Here is a 14,750-nt window from a genome sequence, read left to right on the forward strand (position 1 = left end):
TCGCTTTTCTATTGAAATTCATTAGCGTATTTAAATCATTTACGTGTCTACCAGCTGATCGTAATCTATGGCAACGATATTGCTATATGTGTTTGCCTGAGATTTGTATCAATGCGGAGATACAATAAGTCAACTAACCGAAATAAGACCCACCGTCAATTTGTTCCTATTTAAAAATTCTAATTACTTATTCGTTTTTGTCTCCTTTATTTTTAGCTCTTTTTAGTTCCTGCTAGAACGTGATGGTTAACTAATTTTCTTATTTTGCTATAGAAATGGTAAATTTAATACCACCTAACACTTCGCCAATATAAGATCTTAAAATCGATTTTAAAAATTTTCTTTAAGGATTTATTTTATCCATAATCTCTAAATGAACTTATTTCATGAAACTAGTATTCTTTCTATTCTTTTATCTTTCCTAGGTAGACGTAATGTCAATTTTTTTATTGTTTATTTCCCACTAGTGAAAATTCGTCTACCTTTGTAATGCAATGCGTTCTTCAGGAGCCATAACTTTGGAGTACTTGTATATATATATATATATATATATATATATATCCCAAAGAAAAAGTCAATTTGAATTTTCTTTATAATTTTTCATTCACTTTTTAAAAAGTATATATATAACCTATGCAGAGTAACTTTATCATTCATTTTGTGAATAACTGGTGTAGCATTGAAAAACATTAATAAACGTAATACGTTGACTATAATGAGAGAAGTATGAAATAAAACACAAACACAGATTGAGATTATATGTACATACATTATTTATTTATTTAAATATCATAGATAGGATTTCAAGAAAATCCATTCATAAGACTCTTTTTTAATCTTCTTCTTCGCACCTGTTCAGTATTTCCCAAGCAAAGCTTTCTGACATGCAATAAATTCCGTGCGTATCTCCCTCAAGCCAATGGATGCCTCACAGTACTCAGGTTTTTCACATTCACATTTAATCTGTTTCTCTTTCGGTTCAGCGTTCATGTGCAAACAAAGTCACTGCTTCAAATCATCAACATGTACATTATGCGCAGTATCCAGATCGTATAACTTCATAACTGAGGCGTGCCTTAGATAAACACAGTTGTCACCCGATTTCATACACAGTGCACAGGCATCATACACTGTTGTAATAGTAGTGTCATACCAGTAAGGCAAATGTCTCGGGGGAGAACGAGTTGGATAATGCTCTGTACTCATCTGTTGATGGATGTAGCCCTCTGCGCGACATATTTCGTCCCAGTCGAACTCGGAAATTGGCACTTTAACACCCTTCCATGCATTTTCAATTCCTATTCGCGCATGCAAGCCCCAGACATGATATGGATTTATGCCAACGTTTACACGTTTCGTTCCACTGGAAGTTAAATTGTATGTGGCACTGAAAAACATAGGTACACTCGTTGTCTTCTTATCCACAGCACCTGCACTCTGTGGCTGCCCTAGCACGCGGATGTTCTGCTGGGATGGGACGTAAGTTGGTGACCAGTACTGACCTCCATCCTGTTGTTGTTTAGGACCACAAGCAGTGGTCAATGTGTTGGGAGCAGATCGCGTGTTCTCATCACACAAATCGATGAGTGGGACAGACAACAACCGCTCCTTGTACTACTCCAGCGAGTGGGCTACGTGTGCTACAGGATCCCACGTGGTCGCTACAGGTTCAGGCATCGTGGAGATTGTTGCTGCCACAGGTCCAGAGATCAGTGCAGGTCTCGACAAGATGGCAGCCGAGGTTGCTACAGGTCCGGACACGGCAGATATCAGCATGTTGGTGCTCTACCCTGTGGGCTTGGACGCGTCGAGGGCTACTGCTGAACAAAGATGAGGAAGCATCACATATGGACCAAGATGCGAAAACAACCAATAATAATAATAATAATAATAGTAATAATGCAACATGAAGTCACCCGAGCAATTAATTCTACGCACAATTGGAAAGCCCCTGGAAAAGATAAAATAGCAAATTTCTGGCTAAAGAAGTTCACCTCAATACATTCACATCCAACTAAATTATTTAACAGTTACATTCCAGACCTGTACACATTCCCTGATACACTTACACAGGGAATAACTTATCTGAAACTTAAAGATCAAGCAGACACAGCAAACCCAGCAAAATATCGCCCCATAACGTGCCTACCAACAATATAAAAAATATTAACTTCAGTCATTACACAGAAATTAATGACACATACAACACAGAACAAAATTATAAATGAAGAACAAAAAGGCTGTTGCAAAGGAGCACGTGGATGTAAAGAGCAACAGACAATAGATGCAAAGGTGACATGTTGTTGTTGTTGTGGTCTTCAGTCCTGAGACTGGTTTGATGCAGCTCTCCATGCTACTCTATCCTGTGCAAGCTTCTTCATCTCCCAGTACCTACTGCAACCTACATCCTTCTGAATCTGCTTAGTGTATTCGTCTGCCCGCATCTCGTGGTCGTGCGGTAGCGTTCTCGCTTCCCACGCCCGGGTTTCCGGGTTCGATTCCCGGCGGGGTCAGGGATTTTCTCTGCCTCGTGATGGCTGGGTGTTGTGTGCTGTCCTTAGGTTAGTTAGGTTTAAGTAGTTCTAAGTTCTAGGGGACTGATGACCATCGATGTTAAGTCCCATAGTGCTCAGAGCCATTTGTATTCGTCTCTTGGTCTCCCTCTACGATTTTTACCCTCCACGCTGCCCTCCAATGCTAAATTTGTGATCCCTTGATGCCTCAAAACATGTCCCACCAACCGATCCCTTCTTCTATTCAAGTTGTGCCACAAACTTCTCTTCTCACCAATCCTATTCAATACCTCCTCATCAGTTACGTGATCTACCCACCTTATCTTCAGCATTCTTCTGTAGCACCACATTTCGAAAACTTCTATTCTCTTCTTGTCCAAACTAGTTCTCGTCCACGTTTCACTTCCATACATGGCTACACTCCATACAAATACTTTCAGAAACGACTTCCTGACACTTAAATCTATACTCGATGTTAACAAATTTCTCTTCTTCAGAAACGATTTCCTTGCCATTGCCAGTCTACATTTTATATCCACTCTACTTCGACCATCATCAGTTATTTTACTTCCTAAATAGCAAAACTCCTTTACCACTTTAAGTGTCTCATTTCCTAATCTAATTCCCTCAGCATCACCCGATTTAATCTGACTACATTCCATTATCCTTGTTTTGCTTTTGTTGATGTTCATCTTATATCCTCCTTTCAAGACACTGTTCATTCCGTTCAACTGCTCTTCCAACTCTGACAGAATTACAATGTCATCGGCGAACCTCAAAGTTTTTACTTCTTCTCCATGAATTTTAATACCTACTCCGAATTTTTCTTTTGTTTCCTTTACTGCTTGCTCAATATACTGATTGAATAACATCGGGGAGAGGCTACAACCCTGTCTCACTCCCTTCCCAACCACTGCTTCCCTTTCATGCCCCTCGACTCTTATAACTGTCCTCTGGTTTCTGTACAAATTGTAAATAGCCTTTCGCTCCCCGTATTTTACCCCTGCCACCTTCAGAATTTGAAAGAGAGTATTCCAGTTAACATTGTCAAAAGCTTTCTCTAAGTCTACAAATGCCAGAAACGTAGGTTTGCCTTTTCTTAATCTTTCTTCTAAGATAAGTCGTAAGGTTAGTATTGCCTCACGTGTCCCAACATTTCTACGGAATCCAAACTGATCTTCCCCGAGGTCCGCTTCTACCAGTTTTTCCATTCGTCTGTAAAGAATTCGCGTTAGGTGACATATCAAGCTAAAACTAAACAAAGGTCGCTACACTACGCATACATTGATTACCAAAAAGCTTTTGATAGTGTACCCCACTCACGGTTACTACAAATATTGGAAATATACAAAGTAGATCCTAAATTGATACAGTTCCTAAACATAGTAATGAAAAATTGGAAAACCGCACTTAATATCCAAACAAATTCAAATAATATCACATCACAGCCAATACAGATTAAGCGTGGAATATACCAAGGAGACTCATTAAGTCCTTTCTGATTCTGCCTTGCTCTGAACCCACTATCCAACATGCTAAACAATACAAATTATGGATACAATATTACTGGAACATACCAACACAAAATCACACATTTGCTATACATGGATGATCTAAAACTACTGGCAGCAACAAATCAACAACTCAACCATTTAATAAAGATAACAGAAGTATTCAGCAATGATATAAATATGGCTTTTGGAACAGACAAATGTAAGAAAAGGAGCATAGTCAAGGGAAAACACACTAAACAAGAAGATTACATATTGGATAACCACAGCGACTGCATAGAAGCAATGGAAATAACAGATTTCTATAAGTATCTAGGATACAGACAAAACATAGGAATAGATAATACAAATATTAAAGAAGAACTAAAAGAAAAATATAGACAAAGACTAACAAAAATACTAAAAACAGAATTGACAGCAAGAAACAAGACAAAAGCTATAAATACTTATGCTATACCAATATTGACCTACTCAATTGGAGTAGTGAAATGGAGTAACACAGACCTAGAAGCACTCAATACACTTACACGATCACAATGCCACAAATATAAAATACATCACATACATTCAGCAACAGAAAGATTCACATTAAGCAGAAAGGAAGGAGGGAGGGGATTTATCGACATAAAAAACCTACATTATGGACAGGTAGACAATTTAAGAAAATTCTTTATAGAACGAGCAGAAACTAGCAAAATACACAAAGCAATCACTCATATAAATACATCAGCTACACCATTGCAATTTCATAACCACTTCTACAACCGTTTAGATCACATAACGTCAACAGATACGAAGAAAGTAAATTGGAAAAAGAAAACACTACATGGCAAGCACCTGTATCATCTAACACAGCCACACATCGATCAAGACGCATTCAACACATGGCTAAGAAATGGCAATATATACAGTGAGACAGAAGGATTCATGATAGCAATACAGGATCAAACAATAAGCACCAGATATTACAGTAAGCATATTATTAAAGATCCCAATACCACAACAGATAAATACAGACTTTGCAAACAACAAATAGAAACAGTAGACCACATCACAAGCGGATGTACAATACTAGCAAATACAGAATACCCCAGATGTCATGACAATGTAGCAAAAATAATACATCAACAAGTTGCCATACAACATAAACTAATAAAACAATACGTTCCCACATACAAGTATGCACCACAAAATGTACTGGAGAATGATGAATACAAATTATACTGGAACAGAACCATTATAACACATAAAACAACACCACATAACAAACCTGACATCATACTCACCAATATAAAGAAGAAATTAACACAACTAATCGAAATATCCATACCCAATACAACAAATATACAGAAGAAAACAAGAGAAAAAATTGAAAAATACAGCCAACTGGCTGAGGAAGTCAAGGATATGTGGCATCAGAATAAAGTTGACATTATACCAATTATACTATCAACTACAGGAGTCATACCACACAATATCCACCAGCAGATCAACGCAAATACAGCTACATCCAAACGTATGTATACAACTATAGAAATCTGTAATTACTGATACTTGTTCAATTACCCAAAAGTTCCTAAATGCAATCAATGTAACATATACCGTACAGTTAAAACGAAGTCACACTTGATCAAGGTCCATGTCACTTTCCATTTTTAACCAGACAATGTCTGAGAAAGGAAAGAAGTAATAATGCTAACCACAGTGAAAGATGTGATACGGGATACTTACTTTTCCATGTCTCCCTGTTCTGCAGGGCTGTCTGTGTTGGACTGTGACTGCTGTTGATGCTTCATGGTTCTTCTTCAGCTGCTGCTGGCTGACTGAGCAAGACAAGTCCCAGAGCTGCTGAACCTGCCCTGTATCCCCTCCAATGACATTACCAGATACCGCCATCCTACTGGCTGAAGTTTAACACATGACTGGATTAAGTGTTCCTATTGGCTTCTACCATTTTTCCCCTCCAGACTGCCATCTTGGATTAAGTCATGGGAGGGGCGATTGCGCCCTCTGGTGGCAGAGCTGTGTACTAGGTCAGCTTGACTCACTGGATGGAGATACTGCCTCTAATTGTTTAAATAAAGACTGCTTAAATAAAGATGTCCATCCTGTCCAGCACATGCTGAGTCCTTTTCCCACCAATTCCTAGGAAGGGGTAGTGGTCGGGTGACTTAGGTTAGTGGAGGTAGCCCAAGTGCCCTTCTTCCCCGCCATTTTCTTGTGTTATTGTAAGTACACATGGTGTGTTGCATTGTCCTGATGGAATTTGAACTTCCCACCATTTTCTGGGGGGAGGGGAAGTGAGGAAGGAGGAGGGGGGAGGGGAGGGGAGAAGGGAGGGGGTTAGGTTATTGGAGGTAGCTCAACTGAGCTGTTTTCCCACTAAAATTTGAACTTCCCACCATTGCCATATCTATCGCCGCCATCTTGGATCCACCATCTTAAATAAATTTGGCAACAATGGGGTGGTATATACTTTGTTCTACTACTAATATACTTTTTCATTTTGTTTCAGCTGCCACCTGGGAAGAAGTGGAACAGAGAGGCTATGAAATCGGCAATAACTGCGGTGAGAAACAAGGGAAAGCTGCGGATAAGACATTTAGTGTGCCTAGGGCAACTCTCAAAGATTCTATAAAGAAAGGAGAATGTAGAAGTGCTGAAGAGTTAACTCATAAAGCTATTGGTAGAAAACCAGTTTTTCACGTGAGTCAGAGGCTGATTTAGTGCCTTATTTTAAGGATATGCAGAAAAATTTCTATGGCGTTATTCTGAATGACCTTAGGCGAATGGCCTTTCAGCTTGTTGTACGCAATAATGTCGCTCACCCATTTTCAGTCGGGCGAAAAACAGCTGGACGGAAGTGGTTGGGTCTGTTTCTTGAGAGACATACGGCACTTTCTACACGAACGCCGCAATCCTTGTCACTAGCTAGGGTATAAGGTTTCAAGGAGGTCAGTGTTAACCTCTTTTTTCTGTATTTTGAAGTCCGAGTTGGAGAAAATACTATTAAATCCAGTTAAAGTGTTCGACGTGGATGAAACCGGCATCATAGTGGTATAACACAAAGTAAGAAAGGTTGATGCTATGATAGGGAAGAAGTCTGTGCACAAACTGCAGTCTGCGGAGAGAGGCGCACTAGTGACGGTTGTTTTGTGCACATCAGCATCAGGTGCACTTGTGCTTCATCTTATGATTATTCCCAGAAAGCTGCTGAAGAACGCACTCATGGGAGGAGCTCCACCGGGGTCAATAGGAGCAGCGAATGAGTCTGGGTGGATCACAAGTGATCTCTTTGAAAAATGGTTTCGACATTTCATTTCACTTGTAAAGCTGGCAAAGGAAGATCCTATTGTGTTGATATTGGAGGGACACTATTCACATTCTCGCAATGTGAATGTTATTAACATCGCTCGTGACAATGGCGTTGCCATAGTCTGCTTGCCTCCTCACTCCACTTCAAAATTCCTTTTGAAACATTTTATGCGTAGGCAATAGAAAAAAGGCTGTCTAACCACCCTGACAGGATTCAATGAAGTCTATCAAAAGGCAGAGGTTGTAAAAACTGCCGTGAATGGTTTTAAGAAATCTGGGATTCTGCCTTACAACCCGAATGTGTTTGGTCCAGAAGACTTTTCAGTGATTACTGACGCCTCCTCAGCTCCTGATCCACAAGCAGAAAATCAACCCTCAACAAGCACAGCTACACCGCCGGCCTTTCCAACCGCTCAACCTTCAAGAAGCACACAGATGCCACAGTTAACAGCACTTAGCCCAAGAGACATCATAGGGGTGCCTGTTATCCATTCATCTTCATCTAAGCGTCGAGGCAGTGCTTCTCTCATTACAGGCTCACCTTACAAAATGAAAATACAAGAACCTCAAGAGAAAACCAATGGTAATGTTAGAAAACGATTAGATCAAATTCCGAAGACATTGCCAGGAAAGGTAAAGCAACCGTTAAAAAAGAAAACAAAACTGGAAACGTCCAGTGACTCTGATGACGAATGTTATGTGCCATTCTAAGATTCAAGTGCAAGCAAGGATAATGAAGATTATGCGGAGTGCCACATTTGCCTAAAACTTTTTTCTCAAGACAGTCTTTGGGAAAAATGGATGTGTTGCTCTCAATGTTCTGTGTGGCAACACGAAATGTGCTCAGGACCAATGAACAAATAAAATTATTTGTGACTCTTGTTTGGAAGGCTAAAAAGCAATCATACTGTTGCTAATCAATACGTTTTGTACCAAAAATGAACATTTGTAACCTATATCTAATACAAATAAATATTACAACACGTCTTTATTATTATTACCCTGTTTTTAAACTGTTAATACCTATTTTACAAGACTTATTAGTGATATGATGATGAAATCCCGTACTCCTTGACAGAGCGTAGGGAAACGATGTGGGAGATCCGCACCGTCGTACTAGGCAAGGTGGTTTGCCATTGCTTTCCCCCGACCGTAATGTGGATGAATGATGATGATGAAGACGACACAACAACATCCAGTCATCTTTCCCTGACCCCGCCGGGAATCGAACCCGGGACCCCATGTTCGGGAAGCGAGAACGCTACCGCGAGAGCACGAGCTGCGGACGTATTAGTAGGGGGCGAAAATAGGACCACTTTTTCAAGCTTGGTAAGGCTTCTGTAAAGATAGCAAATCGTTTCTGATATATTTTGAGCTAAATACCATGTGTAGGCTTAGGTGGTGGCGTTATATAAATTTTTGGGAATAAGTGATGTAAAGATATGGTATTCAGAGGCGAAAAACGGACTGTGGGACGAAATTTGGCCTCTTTACCTTACAGAACAACGAAGGACTATCTGTGTGGAATTGGTTGCGCCTTGTAAGGATGATCGTGACAATTTTTTGTCGAACATCGTCACAAGCGATGAAACATGGGCTCATCACTTCCAACTGGAAACCAAACGGGAATCCACGGAGTGATGCCACACCACCCCTCCTCCAAAGAAATAGTTGCAAGATGCACATTCAGCCGCTAAAGTCATGTCCACGGCCCTCTAGGACACAGAAGAAGTTAGTCTGTTTGATGTCCTCCTTCATGGTGAAACGAACAACTCTGAAGTGTATTGTGCCACCCTCTGGAAACTGAAGAAACGACTTCAGTCTGTACGTCGTCAAAAAAATGAAAACGAACTTCACCTTTTCCATAATAACGCAAGACCTCACACAAGTCGCCGCATCGGAGAGGAGATCACAAAGCTTCATTGGACTTTCCTTCCTCATCCACCCTAGAGCCCGGATCTCGCACCTTCTGATTTGTATCTGTTTGGCCCAATGAAGGATGCACTCAGCGGGAAGCAGTCGTGGATGATGGCGGGGGGGGGGGGGGGGGGGTGACTGATGCAGCAAGGTGCTAGCTCCGACATCGACCAGTAGAGTGGTACCATGCGGACATACAGGCGTAAGGCCTGAAAGGAGATTATGTTGAAAAATAGAGTCTTGTAGCCAGAAATGTGGGGAATAGTATGGTGTATTGGAATGCCGAATAAAAGAAACCTGCTTTAAGAAGAAAAATGTCTTGCTTTATTTATTGCAGACTCCTCCTAGGTACACACGAGGGGCCTATCCTGCATAACTAAGCAGTCAGGCACGAGTTCGGCGCTTTTTTTTTAAAGTCTGGAATAGAATGGTCTTATACCAAAATGGTTCAAATGGCTCTGAGCACTATGGGACTTAACATCTGTGGTCATCAGTCCCCTAGAACTTAGAACTACTTAAACCTAACTAACCTAAGGACATCACACACATCCATGCCCGAGGCAGGATTCGAACCTGCGACCGTAGCGGTCACGCGGTTGCAGACTGTAACGCCTAGAACAGCAAGGCCACACCGGCCGGCTCTTATGCCACTCAGTTCAGCTAGTGAGATAGAAGAACGAGAACTTTCGAAGTTTCCACATTACGATCGGGAAAGCAATGTATTAACGATTTACTACTCCAATAAAGATGTCCAAATGATGCCACAGACACAAAAATGATACTGTGGCCGGTTGGCGTCGCGTGGGCACCTGGGCCTCTCCTAGAGTTTTAATTACGTCACTCCGTTGCATGTGAGGTTACAACGTCAGCTGTAATCTTGTCACCGGCTTCTGCCCAGGAGAACCGTGGGTTGGAGTGGTCTCTTCCATTATATTTAAGAAGACGCAACATACGGCAGACAAAGATCAGAAAGTTATTTTACTTATCACATTTAACGTGTTAAGCTTCAATTAATTTTGCTAGTCCGATCGAATATCGTTTCTCCGAAAGTCAACTGTTTCACACTGCCGATGTGCGTAAATCAACTGCTTCGTTTTAGCAAGCATGGTAAAATGAGGTTATCACTAACTCTGTAAGCTTTTAACAAAGGGAGAGTATGATTTTTTTTTATGAATGTCACTGAAATCGTTAGAGGGAGTAGAGAAGATCGTTCAAGAAAAGATGCTTCAAAATATTATCCCCACCAATAAATGTGTGTGATGTAAATTTACTTCAAGCGCAAAAAGTGCGAAGTGGTCACTGGTTGAACGTTACTGTGCTCTAGTGTTTTGGAGAACCTGAATGACAAGAAAATTTCCAGATCCATGAAGACACATTCCCATTTCTGGTTACAGAATAAGGGAATGTTTTGTCACCTGTCGTTGATTGTGTACGAGAGACTTTACCCCTAAAAGACACGGCTCGCACTCTACAGATAACACACCGACGCAAACTGTATAGTTGTCGCAATACAGTACGATTGCGATAAACCAGCAAATACATAATCCTTTATACATCATTTTCCATCTTTCCATAGAGCTTCTCCTCAATGAGAAAAAGGAAATGACTAATTTGGTGGGTGTAAAACATATCAGTTCGTCAACGTTAACCAATATTTTTAAAAGAATGTGGCCGCTCGATGGTCCAATAATACCACAACCGCACTACATGGGGAAAAAGATCGACTGCGGAGCTGAAATCCGACATTTCCAGAAATGATATTGGAATCTTTACATCATCAACGAGAAGCGATTATTTATTTATTTATATGTCGCCTTTAGCTGTCCAGTTATTTAGCCACAAAATTGCTATTTAATATCTTTGCAAACTACGTAATTATGTAATGTGTTCACAGTGAGGTTTCGGTACATAGTATTCATCGTTATTAATCAAACATTGTCATTGCACGTAGCACAAACATTTAAATTTCCGTTTTTCTCTTAAACAATTGATGCAAGTCTTACGTTGAGATCGTTAATGCATGACAATCGGGTAAGATGAGAAGCGGATTTTATGTATTTCATCGTTACCTAATAGTCGCGTGGTTTAACACCTACGAGGAAATAACCTGTTTTCTAATAAAGACTGCAGACGGGCACTTCTGGCATCAGTTGACTAGTCTCAAAAATGTCTCTGAGCACTATGGGACTTAACTTCTGAGGTCATCAGTCCCCTAGAACCTAGAACTACTTAAACCTAACTAACCTAAGGACATCACACACATCCATGCCCGATGAAAGATTCGAACCTGCGACCGTAGCGGTCGCGCGACTCCAGACTGTAGCGACTAGAACCGCTCGGCCACTGATTGGTCTGCATCTGTCTTGAGATTAAACAGTGCCGTTACTCAGTCTCCCAGTTAAGAGATAAATGTCAGTTTCTTCGAAATATTTTACAGGGTAGACAAATTTTTCTCCTATCGAACAAGATTTGTGACACTTGGGGTAGGGGACCTAGTTTGACTAATGGATTATGAAGCTTGTCCTGCCGACGGCGCACAGCGAATAGCCAAGCTGTAAGTGGTTTACATCTGACAATTCTGTAGGACGATCTTCCGAACACAGGGAAGTTAAAACTTGGATTCAGCGATGGTGTATAGGCTCACACGTGTGGCCAGTTCTCATCCTCCGTATGAACGGCTGAATCCTTGCAAGGTTTTGTCCCCTCATCATCTGAGAAGTTTCTCAGAAATTGTGCCATTCATTGAATGTCCTTACACCAGCTACGAACTCTGTAGAAGCCAGACGTAGAAACAAAGGTGTGCCAATTGCGATAATACTGCTATTTAGTCGACTATTGCGTTGTCTGTGATTCCAACATGCTCTTTGAAAGTTGCATCCATTTATGTTATTTGGTACACTGATAAATTAGTTCCTGCTCATCATGTAGACAACAGTTGTAAGCCTGCCACTCCTTTCACAACTAAACCTGAATATTCATACAAGATAATTTTTGCGCTAAATATACCCTCAGACACAATCTTCTTCCCCACTTCAAAGAGAAGACTTATAGCCTGCTCCGTCTTCACAAAAGTCACCTTTCCGTTGGTATTCCTGGGTCTATAGTCAACTATATATCTATTTCTTTTGTCCCCATTTTTCAGTCTGCTTCTTCAAATTTTTTATCCCTCATTCTATTCTTTCTTTCATCATAATATATTTCATTCTTACCTTATTTCAGAATTGCACGTTTGGTCTCTCAAAGTACATCCTTTTACCTACTTTAATAAATTCATTGCAGCAGACTTCTCCTTCTTTGTTCTTTATTAGTTATTATCCACTTCCACATGTGACAACTGGTGTTGCCATTACTTTGTAAAATTATGTATTTGAATATTTCCTGCTTTTTTTTGGCTAAAGTTTTATGTATAGTGCCACATATCACATGGAAGTTGTTTAATTCATTGGATATGTCGTTACCACATTCATAGGATGGTTGATTAATCTGGGTGAGGGGATCAACAGCGAGGTCATCGATACCATCGGATTAGGAAAGCATTGTGAAGGAAGTCGGTCCTGCCGTTTCAAAGGAACCATCCTGACATTTGCCTGAAGCGATTTAGGGAAATCAAGGAAAACCTAAATCAGGATGGCCGGACGCGGGTTTGAACCGTCGTCTTTCCGAATGCGAGTCCAGTGTGGGAACCACTGATCTGCCTCGCTCGGTATTACATTCTTAAACTATATTACAATATAATAACTGAAAATGAGGTAGATGATCAACTGATTTTCCATTTAGTGTTATTTTGGAACATCCTGGGCGTTTTCCATTGAAAGCTAGACCATCGGTGTTTGTTCTGATACTTTCGAGCTATAGAGTTTGCCTATATAGTCCAAGCGATGTGAAGCAGACTGTAAATCATCCTCTGTTTTTTGTAAACTTATTCGATCAGCAAATAATGCAGTCTTTAAATGCGTATTTTTATGAATCAGTTTTATTCTTGGGTTAACTTAATGTTTCCATTTCCTAACAATGTCGTCAATGTATATAGTCGTATTACATAAAGTATCATATTCCTCTGTTAACTATTACTGGTCCTGTTCTCAATTTGCCTGTATTAACTGAGATTGAGTTATTTAAATACAAACGTTTTATCACGTGTATTAAACCTTTAGGATAATTTCGTCTTTCCATTATATTCTACAGAATATACTAATTCACTCTATAGCAGGCTTTTTCATAATCTAAAAATGCGATATGAGTTTCTAGTTTATGTTCTCGTCTCCTTTCAGTTATCTGCCTGCAATGCTGAAATATCGTCACTGCAGCATCATCCTTGTCTCAAACTGTTTTGTTCGCGCAGGAAATGTGCGTCAGCTATTCTTTTCAGTCTGTTATTTATTTATGCATTTATTTTACCTGGCAAGATTAGGCCCTTCAGGCCCTCTCTTACACCTAACCAGACATACTCAGATTGAACGAATTTCAGTTTGTACAGAACATTATGGACATACCACGTGTTATACAGTATTAACGTTAAAGAAAAATATAGAGATTACAGCAGTGGTACAAGGATAATTATAACAATCAAAAAATAATTATAACAATCAAGAACAATAATAATAATAACAGTAATGACTATGTATATGAAAGTAAACATATTTTTCTTTTATGAATGTGAGTCCTATTGCTATTTGGGAATTTTCTCGTTGTGTTCTTGGAGCTTGTGAGTTATTCACATGGAGCAGAGACATAAGACGATAGAATGGGGAGAAAGAGATATAGAAGAGGTTGCTAGGTTAGATGAAGAGAAACAGAATGGTAAAATTCGAAGCTATAATGGAGAGGAAAAAGAAAGAGATGAGAGGGGCACAACAATGGTGGCTATACCGTCCCTAATATGTAAGTTTTGAGTTCCCTCTTGAATGTTGAATGGTTCTGGATAAGACTAATTGTTCCTGCATATAATTTATAGCCAGTGTCCAAAAGACTTTTTTCTCTGCAGTTTTCACAGGCATTTCTAAATCCTTTTAGTGTGATATTACTTTAACCACTCTCCGAAAGTTGTATATCGTCTTCCAATTCCAAGATTCACTGAACACATGCAAGAGCCCCAGTTCTATCATAAATCCTCCACTTCTGAAAAATTCTGCGATAATATTATTGAGTCCAGCTATTTTTCTATTTTTATCTGCTTTAATGCTTCTTGTATCGCTTCCATTGTAACATTGTACCCTTGGTATATTTCATCATTCTGTTGTTTGTCCTGGTTTATTTTAGTTGGTTTACTTTTATCATTGTTTTCTACTCTTAGCTGCGTGGATTGGCCGCGAGGTTTTGAGGCGTCATGTCACGGATAGCGCGGAGGTTCGAGTCCTCCCTCGGGCATGGGTGCGTGTGTGTTGTTCTTAACGTAAGTTAGTTTAAGTAATGTGTAAGTCTAGGAACCGATGACCTCAGCAGTTTGATCCCTTAGAAATTCACACACATTTGAACCTTTTTTTCTACTCGTAAA

This window comes from Schistocerca americana, chromosome 3 (genome assembly GCF_021461395.2).
Source record: "Schistocerca americana isolate TAMUIC-IGC-003095 chromosome 3, iqSchAmer2.1, whole genome shotgun sequence".
Lineage (NCBI taxonomy): Eukaryota > Metazoa > Arthropoda > Insecta > Orthoptera > Acrididae > Schistocerca > Schistocerca americana.